Here is a 12,806-nt window from a genome sequence, read left to right on the forward strand (position 1 = left end):
GGTAATACCAAATGTATGCCTCCACATGGTAATACCAAATGTATGCATCCACATGGTAGAAGTCAGACTGCTTTGGAAGATTTATCCTAAAAAAAAAAAAAAAAATAGCAAGTTCAGAACTGCCTATTCAACTTCCTGCTTCTGGGAGGCAATGGCCTTTAAATCTTTTCATTATTATTTTTTTTTAATACATCTCTCTAACTCACATCTTGATTTTTCTCTCTTGGGTTTTGTCTTAACAATTTCCATTAAGTGAGACAAGAGTTCAACCACTGATCTTACCTGCTCACCTTGACACTCAGTGCTTACACCATCTTCTTTTTTAAACTATTAGTTACATGTATGTATTTATTTTGTATGTGTGTATGAGCACATACACACTGGTGCACCTTGGTGCACATGTGGACAGCAGAGGGCAATTTGGAGGAGCTGGTGTTTTCCACTTGTGGGTTCCAGTGATTGCACAAACACCTTCCTTCGAGGGCTGAGCCATCCTCCAGACCCCACTTTTTTTTTTTTAAATTTACTGGTCTGTATTAACAATGTTTTTTTTTTATTTTCTTATGACTTTTCTATACATGTATACATCATGCATTTTGAGCATATTCATTCCTATTCCCCTTTTTGTGCCCTGTATCTCTTCTTCTTGGTGCAATTTTGTTATAAATTTGGTTGGCTCATTAGTTACTATTCTCACTCTCATGATTAGATACATTCAATTCATTGCTGAGTGTGCAGTATTAAATACGACCAAGATGGTTCTTCCTGTCCCCCAACTCTAAGACTGTCCAGGAATAGCATACTTAGGATCTGTTTACTTACTTTTATGCAGTTATTCATTTAGCCCTGTGTTCTCTCTTATGTGGCTACAGGGCTTCTCGATAAGGCCAAACCTCTATGCTTGCATTTGTTAGAGACATGGTTCCCCAAACCCTCACCATGCCCGTCTGGGAGGGCTTCTCCAGTCCCACCGCACAGCTGCCCCTGGTATCCAGTCTCACACCATTGTCCTAAGGATTTCTTTCTGCCTTGTGGTTGAACTGGGCTTCCTGTTTCCTAAGCCCCAAGTTCCCTCATTCTTGGTTCACTCTCACAGGCAGTGAAATTCCTTCTCCTCCAGTAGTTTTTGTTTGTTTGTTTGTTTGTTTTGGTGAAATACTCATGGTAAAACATTCGCCACTTAACCATTCTTAAGAAACTCATTAATTCTGAGATGCCTCATGAATCAAACATCCTGTAAAGATTCTTGGGGGTGCTGGGGTTCTTCGTGGGTTTGGAAGTCACCTTAAAAAAGCTGACCAGATTTTTCTGTGTAGTTTGGAAGTCACCATATTCCTAGAACAAGCTGCATTACACTTACAAAAGCTGTGTTGACCAAGGCAAGGAGGAAAGGAGACAGAAAACATACCGGGCAGGGGATGTCTGCCTCAGAATGACCGACAGCCCAAGATCAGTGAAAAGGACACCACATAATCCACCCACTTAACCGTGAAGATGTGCTTAGAGTATTATACAGTGGGAACTAATGCACTGGCAGAAGTTTGTACGGAAGAATTTATGACCCTGAAATGAGGACACTCACTCGGAAGCCAAACGTAACAGCGTGCTTCCCTCCACGTCTCTTGTTTTAAAGATGTCTTTACATTGCTGAGAGGTATCTTGGAGGACCCCATAAGGAAAAACAGGCACCAATTCAGCAAAGCCAAATACTGGGCCAGGTCTAGTGATTTTCAGAGAACAGAGGAATTTCACAAAACAAGGGTAATAAAATGTGGATTTCTGTGCCTCGTTCCTCTTAATCCAGTGCATCCGCTTTAGTGTAGGTTTTAAATCCTGACCGATTCCAAGGACTCCTAGGAAACCCTATGCTGTAGGTGTTCCATGGACCACAGTTTGAGAATCTGGTTTGGACAGGGTTTTATCCTAGATCGCTAGGGCTGTGTGGCTCTAAAATTTTTCTCTGGTTACAGTTTACTAGATTTAGGCATAAAGGCTGAGAACAGCTTTTGTTCAGCGGTCAGAGCATCAAATCCAGAAGGTGCTTGGTGACCCACCCTCTTTGTGGCGGTTTCTATGGTCAGACATCCAGGATGATGGAGTTTTCTAACCTGGATTGGCCTGCTGTCTTTTTCCTGGGGACACTGGAAATTTCATGTGCCTCCTTAAGAAAGCACGTGCTACCTGGGTAGAATGTGACATAGAGCCTGGGAATTAAAACCTGAAGTTAGGGAAAATAAAAAACAACCACCAAACACAGGCCGACCTTTCCCTTTGAACCAAACAGTAGAAACCGGTTTGCAATCCGGGGCGGCCCTCGGGGAAGAGGGCAGGGCAAGGCCGCCCAGGGCGCCACGTCACTGGCAACCTGACCCCACCGGGACCGCCCCTGTCCACCGAGGCGCAAGCTACACGCAGGGCACTGAGGGTAAGCGTTGCAGATTGCTGCAGACCAGGAGGTGTCCACCGGGCGTTGAAGTCCTGGGCAGTGTAGATCCGGGATCTACAGAGCGCTAGTGCGGCAGACCAGCTGGGGAGTCCGGCTTCTGCGGTGTCCCCCGGTAGTTCAGGGTGCAGGCCGTGTGACCTGCGTGGGATTGGGGTTCAGGTTCGGCTGGCGCCTTCCCATCTGCGTTTTCGCCTCCGCTTCCGCAAGCGCGGTGGCTCTGGGGCCTTGCACTGTGCTGGACACGGCTGGTGCGTGGGTAGGAGGCACTGCCCCTTGTCTCCAGAAGGTCATTCCCTAGCCGCACTTGTCGCCCCCTTTGGCCTGCCTTCGCATAGCCAGGCCAGGGTAGCTGTCTGCTTCTCCCAGACCCAGCTCAGGGATCACCTCTAGGAAACACACCGGAAGGGGGAGCTTTGGGTCACACGAAGGCTTTTGTGTCCCTAAAGGCCCGCCTTCCGCGCACCTGGTTTTAATAAGTGCCTAGGGAGAAATATGGCCAGGGCCCGTGTGCATCCCCAAGAAATTCTGTCCACAGAAAGAAAGAGACTTGTACCGGACTGAACGTGGGCAGACTCACTCACGGAGCTGGTGCACTTTTCAACTTGAATCGTTGCCTAGAATGAGTGTAGATTGTAGTGATGTTAGAAACGGGATCTAAGCAGCAGTTAAACACTGATTCATTAACACTGAAGACGAGGAGACTGCGCAGTTGTGCACTGTGTATTATGCCCCCTTTCCAGTTCTAATCATACAGAAAAGGCACACTGAAAAAACCAACTAACTACCCCTTCCTATACTCCCCCTCTTAACCACGGGCACATTAACATAATTGCGATTAGAGGTACTTTGCATTTCCTTTTCAAATTCTGGAACCAGAGACCTAAATTACAGCCCCAAAGAAGAGAAGTCTTCTTAGAAGTTCTGAGGAAAAGATCTCTCAATGCAGAATTGACTGGAAGTCAGAGAGTTTGTCCTGTATCCGGCTTTTAGCCTGTATCATAAAAAGTTTAAAGGAGACAAGACATGAAAGGCTTTCAGAAAGCGCCTATGAGATGTGTAAATATAAGTTCCGTATATATCCACACATGTTTCTGTTGCACCCGTGCTACAAAAGCCAAGGGGAAATTTCCATTTAGCACTCTGATCTTTACAATCGTAAGGAAGTAACTTTCACCCTACTATGTACTAGAATTTTGAGACCATTAAATTTTCCTACAAATTTTCCTGCACCCTTAGTCAGCTTTTGACTCGGAGGCCTCTCAGGCTCCTGCTTCTGTTCCTGCTGTATTGAATGCTTTCCCCTTGCTTTGTACCCTTAGCAACTGCTTATTCCGATCCCAGCTCACATACCCATTTCCCTGGCCTCATGAAGCAACATTTGAAGCTCCATCCACCATTTGGAATGATCTCATTCAATTGTTATTGCCTATCTCCTAAAAAATAATTAAATAAATAAGTAAATAAATAAAATAGAGGTTTCTGGAGGGTAGGGGCCAGTTTTATCTGCTCTTCTGGAGAACATCTATACTCCCACTGTCTACCAGGGTGGAATTTAGTCAACACCGTAAAGGGTTTGCAATGTTGACTGTAACCTGGAGGACACATTTCTGTTCCTCGTCCTTTGTTTCTTCCCCTTTCCCCCTGGGTAGCTTAAGCACAATTGCTCTCTCTTCTGTTGGCCTTTCTTGGGGTCTCACCTACAACATTCTATTCTCACCCCAGGAATTGGGACCTGGAGGCAGCTGGAGTTTGGGACAATTTCTGCTGGTCTGGACTTTGGACCAGAGAGTAACTGGGGCTCTCTCCCACAGGGTTGGGGACAGCCAGCCCTACCAGCCTCTTGTCCCTTTGGTACCTCCTGCCTTTGGATGGTCACGGAAGGCTCTAAGGCTGGTGCACGGAGCTGTTTGTGAGAGATGTTCTGCTCGTGTTGGGTTCCAGGCTCAAGAAATAATTAGGGGAGTGCCATGCTGTTGAAGTTGAGGCTTTTCCTTATGGGCTGGGCTACAGGGCTGCAGTCTGGCCTGCTTGCTGGCAGGGACCATGGATTCCTGTGTGCCTCTGAGGAACCAAAGGCTGGAGGTAGGGGAAGAAAGCTTGGAATTTCCCATGGTTCTTTCTGGACTGAGGGTTGTTGAGAACCGCTGGAAGGTACTGATGTGAAGTGGTGTCTGATCCTCGAGGCAGCTCAGGGCTGCTAGGGTCTTCCAGGGCCCCTAGCCAAAGCCTCGTGTCAAGTCAGTGTTTAGAGATAACGGTGCTGAAAGAACCAGATGTTCCGGGAAATGCCAGTAGCCAGCTAGGGAAAAAGCTGTTTCTTAGACTGTCCAGCCCAGCACCCAGCATATGAGGGCTGTTTAATAAATGCTCTTTGAAGCAGGAAATGTGTTTCCAGCCTGGCTCTGTCAGTGTTCTGCTGACATCAGATTTCATAAGACAGACCCAGGAGGCTAACTGCCGGGTTCACAGCCCGATCACGTCACTTCCAAGCTGTGTCTGTGGGCGGGTATCCGTGGTGGTGCTGATGTCCACAGGGTGCGCTGTGAGTCTCAGAAGGTGTACCTTATATAAAGCGCTTAGGACAGAGCATGGCATGTGGTAACAGGGTAAGTCACAAAAGTAAGCACAAAATAGAGAGAGGACGAGGGTTACCTCATGAGGGAGAGGGGGAATGGGATCAGGAAGGTCTCATTGGATATTTAACAGACAGATGTTTTCGTAAACAAGCCCAGTATGAGGCTTCATTGCACTGGAGTTCCTTAAACTTCATATATGTTTGTAAGCGTTTTAGCATTTGCTCATTATGTAGTTAAAGCACGGAAATTGCACCCGGCCGTGCCATATGCTGCCTTTCAATGCTCCTAAGACCACAGAGGCATTAACTTGGGCAACCTATCTTATTCTTGCATGACCTTGTAGGGACTGCTAGTGTTACTTCCGGTCAACAGGAGGGAAAACAGGCTGAAGAGCTTGTCCAACCACAGGGTTTCTCTGAACCTTTAAAGGGAATGTATCCTCTGGCATTTCCCAGCGTGACCATGGAAACCCATCTCTCTTCCTGGTACATTCTCAAGACACAGTTCGCAAATGTGCCCACAGACGAGGCCTCCTGGTGAGGAGAAAGGTCAGACAGAGCTCTGCACCTGCAGGCTGTTCTCTTCAGTAGCTGTAGCCAGGATGCCTCCCACCAGAAGGACCAAGCCCAGGATGCTGGTTTTGGGTGTCAAGGTTGGAATCTGCCTCTTTCTTCATGTTGTTGTTCTAAGGCCCGGGTCATCAAGGATTTATAGCCTATGGAGAGTACAGTATCCTGTGAAAGGAAGATGAGTGAGGATTTCACATGTGTGCTTGAAGAGTTGGAACATTCCTGGGACTTTCTTCTTCTAAAGACTACATGCTACTATTATTAAGGCCTGGAGAAGGCAGAGGACCTCTTTCTATTTATTCTTGGCTACAACTCCTGTTTGGACACTGTTTCTTCAAAGCAGGGGCCTTCTGTTTAGAAACATCAAGTATGATATTTAACACTAGATCATCTGAATGAACTCATCTCCAGGTCTTGGCAAACACTCTAGGGGACATTCAAGGACACGATTCTAGTAAAATCAAAGGCTCCCTGTATCAAAAAAGATATTCTTGTAATTTTTAAAAAAAACCTAACAAAGTAAACTTAATATAAAATGTACCATTTCAACCACTCTTAGGCGTTCGGTGGTAATAAGGGAGCTAACACTGTTGTGCCACGATCACCATCAAGACTGTCCGCCTCACAGTCTCCCTCATCTTTCAAAGCTGAAACTCTGAACTCGTTAACCAGTAGTGTCCCATTGTCTCCTTCCTCCAGTCATGGCCGTTCTATTTCTCTGCAGGACTTGACTAACCTGTGTAGGTTCTATGAACCTTACAAACACATATGCTTTTGCATCTGGCTGATTTCATGTAGCGTATTGTCTTCAGGGTTCCGCTGTGTCATATGTCAGAGCCTCCTTTTTAAGGCTGGGTCATGCTCTACTCTGTAGATGCGACATTCGTTCCTCATCGTTCATTCACCTCCCGTAGACACGTGGGCTTCTGCCTTCCTGCGATCTTACTCTTCAGCTCCTGCCTGGACCAGCCTTCCACACACGATGAAGACTCCTCATGGATCTGCGCTAATTAGGTCCGAGCTGATAGAAAAATGACAAACCCTCTCACTAGGCCACGAGATAAAATTGAGTGCATAAGTTTGGAATTCCGTTTTGAAGTGGCCGTGGGTGGCTGCAGTGGTGTAGTTGATTGAGACTGTAGGAGGAGCTAGGCAGTGATTCCTGGCAGAACCCCATTTAATTCTGGAGGAAAAAGGGCTATCTTAGGGGGCAGCAGTTCCATGCTGGGGCCCTGTGCAGTCCAGGTCTTGGCAAGGCCTCAGGTATTTGGGTCCAGAGGTTGCAGAGTCAGACTGGTTGGAAATCCAGGCCTGGATTGCACAGAGGAGGATTTTCTTTGCTTCCCAGAAACCTCCTGACGGGGCTACTGCCGGGTCATAGCTAAATGGAACATAGGTTAGGAAAAAGCTTTGGCAGAGGTGGGGGGGGCAGTGGCTCTCAGATACCACCTCTCTCCGTGCACCTCCCCACCCAGGTGCTTCTGAAGCTCGTGGATATCCGACACCATCAAGGCTGTTTGAGAAGTCGGCACTTGACACTTTTTATTCAGGGAGACTCGCTTTGTCTTCCGTCCCCATGCATTCCCACACTGTGCTGAGGTACCATAGGCACCACAGTAAACACCCAGAGGTGCCAACAGGTCTTTACAGCGCTGGAGGAAAACAGCTGCACTCACCATCTCCATGTGGGATGCCCATGAACTATTGGCCTGAGTGGCTCATAGTTTCAAAGTGAGGTTGTGCTGCTTGCCTGTCCATGACGTCATATCTTTGGGATGCTGGGTTTTCAGTGGTTGCCCGATAAGCATCGAGTTCCTTATAAAAAAAAAAATCAGTGGAATAAGAAACAGAGCAATGGAGGGGACATGGGGGAGTTTCCTGTATTTTTGATTGGCGTAGTGGTTACATGGATATGTGTATTAAAGGTCCTCGGGCTATAAAAAGAAAGAAAAACCAAGTAGTAGTTGATTTTTCAATGCCCTGTAAGTAATTGTGATTAGTGAAGAATGGAATAAAAATACTACTTTGAAACTTTTATATGTACTAATTTTTCAAGCAGGTCCCAAATTGTTAGGACATTGGTACTTAATTCATTGACTTAACAAATAGAATCATTAGTATTCTTTCATGCCAGTGCCATCATACAAATTACTGACATAGTTAAGATACTATGTACCAAGAGAGTTTGGGAATCTCTGCTTTATTCTTATCAGAAAATACTCCAAATATTGTATTTACTTTTAAGTATATCCATCGTGGGATTGGAGATGAGATGTCAAGAAAAATAAAACACTCTGCTTAGAAACTTTCTTAGAAACTTGGTACGAGTAAGAATTGCCAGGGAAGGGAGTCTCAGGGATTATCAGGTTATGCCTGTGAGCATGTCGGTGGAATCTTGATTCTGTTAGTTGAGGTAGGTAGACACACTCACTGTGAGTGGTACTGATTCCTTGGGCAAGGAGGTCCTAGACTGTGTAGAGAAAGCCAGCTGAGCATCAGCATGCATGCGTGAAGTCATTGCTCTGTGCTCTCTGCTGTGGCTGTAATGTGACCACTGCGTCACCTTGACATCTCCGAAATGATGTGCTGTAATCCGGAGCAGTGAGCCCAATCAGCCTTTCTCCATTCAGGGCCTTTTGTCGGGGTGTTTCATCTTAACAGCGGGACAGGAAGCTAAGACCCATATTCATTCTGTGACCAGAGAAAGTCACAGAATGAATACAGATTGGCTCTATAAAACCAGAAAGAGGCAACATGGAAGGAAAATGTCTCTTCAGTCCCTTCCATCACGCAAAGAGATAATAACTGCTACAACTTGGTGGATATTTTTCAAAATTTTTTTCCTGTGTTGGGGGAAAAATAGGTATTTTACCAAACTTGGTACATATATTCTCTACTTGGTTGTTAATTTTAAAATTTTGCTATTTTGGAGTCATCTTTCCTGTCACAGTGTATACAGTAATAATCATATATAGCAAATATACATACTTACTTGAAATACACAATTTCTAGTAACCTTTGTTACTAATTGTAGGACTGTTGCACCAACAGTGGCCCAACCCTGCCCTCTAGTGGCTGGATGCAATAGTTCACCTTTTTCTGTAACTTGTGTGAGGTAGAACTTGCATTCTGACATGGAGACCATAGAATGGGATCTTTGTAGGAGTTCGTAGTTGATAAGGAGATGTGAGGCATCTATAAATAGACACATAACCATGAAACAACATGAAAGTAATCAGTGTGACGAGAGCCACAGTTAAAATTCCATATTGTCCCGCTGATTTAAGGGGGTCATGACGCACAGCAGCAGCAACAGCAACAGTGGTAGCAGACATTATTGATTGCCTATGACCCAGGAAGTGCTCTGTGCATTTTTCATTGAAAGAATTTGTCTCTCTTAGGTCTTTAAATACTGGTAGGACTTGGGCCTAGAGGGCTGGTTTGATGGTAGAGCGGAGGGCAGGGAGCAGGCCTTACAGATTGCTAGGGGTAGAGTGGGCAATGGCAGCAAAAGACTTTAAATCCCACGCTAAAAAAACGTGACCTTAATTCTGCTGATAGGCAGTGAGAATCAGAGATCCAAATTTTTTGACGGGCAGTAGTTGGATCGGAACTGGACTTTGGGAAGAGGATGAAAGATGGGAGCATCTAACAGAGGGACCAGTTAGGAGTATACAGCAGGAGTCCAGCTGGGCTGTACGACAGCTCTGAGGAGGGAAGGGAGGTGAATCGGAGCTCAGTTAGGCTGTCACTGGTGACAGTTTGATTGTTCTTGGAAAGCCCCAGTAATGTTGAGTGAGCTTGAGTGAGCTCTGACAGCCCGATAGGCTGGCTTTACCTCAACTGCAGAATCATCAGCAATGGCCAGTGCTGCCTTTTCCCTCTCCTCTAAGAAAATCGGTATTTTAAGGGCACCACGTGGAACACATTGTTTAGCCTCTTGTGTGGGATTTCCTGGAGATCCAGAACCATGGCAGCTTCTCTAATCTGCAAGAACAGGCAGGACATTTGATCCCTGTCGAAAGGCCAAGGAGTGACCCAGCCATACTTCTCTTTTCTGCTGCGAGATGGTAGTGTGGAAAACGGAGTAGTAATGTTTCTCTTTTCCAGTGTGAATAACACTGGCCAGGACCAAACAGGGTGGCAGAGAACTGACTGTGTGAGGTGGAGGAGGCTGTGGCAGCAGTTTCGAAGCCATTTTATTTATTTATTTATTTATTTATTTATTTATTTATTTATTTATTTATTTTTTTTTTCGCAGTTTCTTGTGTAGCTTTGTGCTTTCTGGAACTGCTTTGAGACAGGTGGCTTGAATCACAGAGATCACTGCCTCTGCCTCCGAGTGCTGGATTAAGCGTGCGCCACCCCGGCATTCGAAGCCATTTTAAAAGGTGGCATGGTTTTATGAGACGATTGGAGTTCAGTGTGCTTTCCAAAACAATCATGTTTGGGGTTTAATTTACAAATGCTTCTTAATATACTAAACACCTAGGGTAGTGATGCTCAAAGTAAGACGTGTTGTTCTCCAGAACCTTCTTGCTGGGTTCAGCCAGCTCTCGAGGATGTGGTGAATACTGCTGGAATGCAAACCAGATACATAAATCTCCACAAAGCTGGGAATGAATGTGATCTTCTCCTACTCTTTGTGGTCTGTCTTCACCAGGCCCATGTGGACAGGTCCTCAGAGTTGGAGCAACAATCACGTGGACAGAAGTGATTCTATCCATTGTACCTTTCTCCACAACCATCAATTTTTCCTGCCCCAATGGTCCTTCCAAATCCTGTTCCTGGATAAATTGCCTTGAGTTATAATACATTTAAAAGATAACTAACTTGGATGAGGAAGGATATATTGGGTACTTGTAGGGCATCTAGAATCTAGGATTCAGGAGGATTTTCATGGCTTTTACCTCTGAATGTCAGAAAATGTTTTCCTGCTCATGGGCAAAGAGGTGTGACTGAATACCATATATAATAAAGTGAGTTCTGAGTTTGTGGATCACTAATTAACATGCTTGAGTTATCTTCAACTTTACTGGAATCATAATTCAAAGCTGATTTGGCATTAGTATACAACGGTATCATATTTCAAGCTCTATCAGATCTGAGTTATGTACTTTATCACTTTTTAACTGTTTAAATGACGTTCCTGTTAATAGGCTCTCTGCTTTAACATCAACAGGCAGATGGTTGGGATGGTTCACGTCTAGTTGAGTTTTCATGGCTAATTGGGCACACATGTTCTAAATTTCCCCCTCTACTTGGAAGTGAAGGATTTTATTTGGAAGTGAAGGATTTTTACTAAATATGAGCTGATTTTTTTTCAATACCAGGCAGCTTATTTTCATCTGCTTAAGCAGTCTTAAAAGCATGAACCATTTTTCAGCATTATATCTTAACGTGTTAACTGTTTTGCTTTTAAAGAACAGATTTCTTTCAGTAGCTTAAATGAGAATTCACAGAAATCATAGCCTTTTAATTAAAAGCAATATGTTTCCATGCCAGATATTCTGAATAATTTCCAGTGGCCCAAAAAAGAAACACATTTCTGGGCTGGAAGTGTGCATGTGGGACCTGACCCTTCAGAAGCCTGGCAGAAAGGCCTGATGGAGGATGTGAAACAGGGAAAAGATTAGTAAAGAGAACATCAGGGCAGTTTTCAACTTAAATGATGTGGGTAGTAAAATAATTCTCTTCACCATGGGATGCCTGATGGAGAGCTGAGGTTGCTACACTCTTCTAATGCTAACGTGTGCCTCTGACTTCACCCACTTTGAAGTTGTAAAGACAGCCCAGGAAAGCTGGATGTTTTGAACCTAAAACTAGCACAAGTCATTATGTTTCAAAACAATTCTAAGGGGTCTGACCAGCAGACTAAAACAAAAGACTCAGATGTTTCTAACTGGAAGGATCCTTGAAAATTCTTGCCCCGGCCATTGCAGAGGCAGCTGTTGGGAAACCAAAGATTCCTTGGGTGAAACAAAAAGACTTAGGGCACCGGAAGGTAGATGATTTCTATTTTTAATCACTGGCTCTTAACTAGCGAGTCACCAGGCACATCAGCTAGTCTCTCCCTGTTTCTATGTCCTCAGTTGTTCTGATAGCGACTATGTGGATTTAACCAGCTCACGAAGCTTTTGTGAGGACCCTGAGTGTATGAGTGTGTATAGATGGCTCTTTTCATTATTTGCATCCTTTTATTTTTCCATTTTTAACAGTTAAAAAACATTACAGCATTACACAAATCGAAGTGTGTGTGTGTGTGTGTGTGTGTGTGTGTGTGTGTGTGTGTGTGTGTACACCTGTGCATGTGAGTTTGGAGGCCAGAGGTCAACTTGAGGTTATCTTCTTTAGTTGACTCTCTATCCTACCTCTGCAAGATAGGGTCCACCACTAAATCCACAGCTCACCAAATTGTCCAGACCGGCGTGTCAGCAGGCTCGGAGGCTCTACCAACTTGGCACCTCAGTGCCGGGGTCTCAGGGTGTGCTGCCACACTTGGCTTTTAGATGAGTGCTGTGGATCCCACTCAGGTCCTGTTTGGGCAGCAAGCTCTTTACAAATGGGCTTTCTATGGATTTGAGTAATAATGGGCAGATAAAGACTAAGTTTCGTTCCTTACAGCAGTGGTTCTCAACCTTCCTAATGCTGTGACCCTTTAATACAGTTCCTCATGGTATGGTGACCCCCAACCATAAACTTATTTTCGCTGCTATTTCATAACTCTAATTTTGCTATTGTTATGAGTCGAAATGTAAATATATTTTCTGATGCTCTCAGGTGAGTCCTGTGAAAGGGTAGTTCAACACCCCCCACACACAGGATGACAACCCAGGTTGAGTGCCACTGCCTTACAGCCTTGTTCACTGGTTAGTTAGCACTTCACCTGGGGAAGGAAATGCTCCGTGGGTAGCACTGACTGACTGGTGGACTGACTGGTGACTGACTGATGGACTGACTGATGGACTGACTGATGGACTGACTGATGGACTGACTGAAGGACTGACTGACTAAATAAACAGTTCTCTTTGCTCTACTTTTTCTTTCTCCTCCAGGGAATTGGGCCAAAAATAAAGCTAAACATGTGGCTTGTGATAGTTTAAGAGTCTTAACCAGGTGCAGCGTGCTGGGACCCATCCAAGTTTGAGCTGTGTGCCTGAAGACGGTTTGTTCTGACAAGGGTCCCAGCTCTGCATGCATGCAGGATGTTTGGTG

General features: G+C 45.0%; 1 protein-coding gene across 1 annotated transcript in view; it reads left to right on the forward strand.

Annotated features, from left to right (window-relative positions):
* Positions 1-2,364: 2,364 nt before the first annotated feature.
* LOC114698983 overlaps positions 2,365-12,806 on the forward strand; it is a 170,251-nt gene continuing 159,809 nt past the window's right edge. Inside the window, exon 1 of the mRNA XM_028877878.2 lies at positions 2,365-2,425. The gene's annotated coding sequence lies outside the window, so the exon portion shown is untranslated. The remainder of the gene's footprint in view (positions 2,426-12,806) is intronic.

The sequence above is a fragment of the Peromyscus leucopus genome, chromosome 4 (assembly GCF_004664715.2).
Source record: "Peromyscus leucopus breed LL Stock chromosome 4, UCI_PerLeu_2.1, whole genome shotgun sequence".
NCBI classification, from domain to species: Eukaryota; Metazoa; Chordata; class Mammalia; order Rodentia; family Cricetidae; genus Peromyscus; species Peromyscus leucopus.